Genomic DNA, 1871 nt, shown 5'->3' with positions numbered 1-1871 from the left:
CTGGTCTCGAACTCACAGAGATCCGCCTGCCTCTGCCTCCCGAGTGCTGGGATTAAAGGCGTGCGCCACCACCGCCCGGCTAATTTTTCTAAGAAAGGGTTACTACATAATCCAAACTATTCTCAAACTTAGAGCTGGTCTGCCTAAGTGCTCCTTTGGGCTACACTTAACTCTCAAACAATGTCTTCACAGAGAAGAAATTTACTTTATCTTTTTGGCGCTGAGAGTCCTTGTAGAGCAAGTTTTAACAGCTCCACACAGTTCCCGGGGGACTGATGGGTAAACAATTCTGGGTGGTGCTTTCTTTGATGCTGCCTTAGGTTGTCCGACCGTGAATAGTCCCTGTTGCACACTGCACATCTGAAGGACTGCCCCCCAGTGTGCTTTCTCATGTGTCGGCTGAGCTCATCTGAGCGGGTGAATTTCCACGGGCATCGAGGCACGGTGCATTTGTAGGGCTTCTCCCCTGAAGCAGAGAGGAAGAGAGGTTTGTTACACTCAGAGAAAGGAGGCGCAGGGGACCCGACGGTAATCAAGGAAAAGGCTAACCAAGATGGAGGAGACTGAAATATGAAAATGAACAGCTGCCTGGGGGTGATGGCGGCACACAACCTAAATCCCAGTACTCGGGATGCAGACAGGTGGACTCCTGTGCACTTTAAGCTACTCTGGTCTACAGAGTAAGTTCAGGAAGGGTCTAAGGCTACAGAGAAAACCCTTCTCTACAAGATCTCCTGAGTAAATTAGGAGCATGAGGACCAGGGGAGAGAGTTGAAAGAGAGGGGAGCAGAGAAAAATGTATAGCTCAATAAAATCAATAAAAACATGTAAAAAAAATGACTCTCAAAAACCAAAAAAACTGCGGGAGAGAGAGTTGAGTTGGAAAGACAAGAGGAAACCTTTGAAGGAGAAGAAGAAAGAAACACAGCAAAGAGGTAAGGAAGAAATGAGTAAGAAAGCCAAGGAAGGAGTGACAGAAGGAGGAGGTCCGAGCAGAGACAGTCCCTACAGAGATGGAGTCAACAGTCTCTGAGCAGGGCACTAATAGCCCTAGGAACTTGGTGGCTCAGGTTGGGAGCGTTTCCTCAACCAGGCTGTTCAAAACCAGTGTGGACAGCATGGTGTGACCTCATATCTCGGGGGGATAAAAAAAAATAAAATAAAAAAGAACAAGCCCATGAACCTCTACAAAGGACCAAATTAATATCCCACTCATCCCGTCGTGTAGTACAAGGGACGCCACAGAGCCCAGTCTTCTGGCCTCGGACCTGAGCTACCAATAAAACCTGTTTATCCACCCTCAAACTTGGCAACCTTCCCCAGGGTCTCGTGGGGTCCCAGACTTTCAGGAAGTGACAATAATCTCAAATAATATCAAAGCTCTATATAAAGACACATAGTTGTAGCCACTCCCCTGCCCCCATTCACACAGACCCTCACCTACCAGTGTGTTTGCGAATATGGCTTTGGATGTGAGAAGATTTTTGGAATTTCTGTCCACATATGTGGCACTTGTAGAACTTCTGATTTTTCTTCTTCCGCAACTTAGGGTCCGGAGTGCTGAGGTCCTTTTTCACAACTGGGTGATTTCTTGGAGCCAAAGAAAAGCTTGAAGAACATTCTGGACGTTGTTTTTGGATCAAGGCAGAATTTGAAATAGATGGGTATCTGTCCTGAAAGGGCATCTGGCTACCAACAAAAGACATCACCTGTCCTGAATGGGTCAGGCCACCACTGGGGTTTGTCATCTGAGGGTAGTAGAAGCTCTGGTCACCATTCAAGTTTGTTTTCTGGGGGTCATAGTAGGTCTGGTCACCGTTCATGTTTGACATCTGGGGGTCATAGTATGTCTGGTTACCGTTCAAGTTTGA

This window comes from Microtus ochrogaster, unplaced genomic scaffold, assembly GCF_000317375.1.
Source record: "Microtus ochrogaster isolate Prairie Vole_2 unplaced genomic scaffold, MicOch1.0 UNK69, whole genome shotgun sequence".
Lineage (NCBI taxonomy): Eukaryota > Metazoa > Chordata > Mammalia > Rodentia > Cricetidae > Microtus > Microtus ochrogaster.
Note: the sequence above shows the minus strand (reverse complement) of the source record.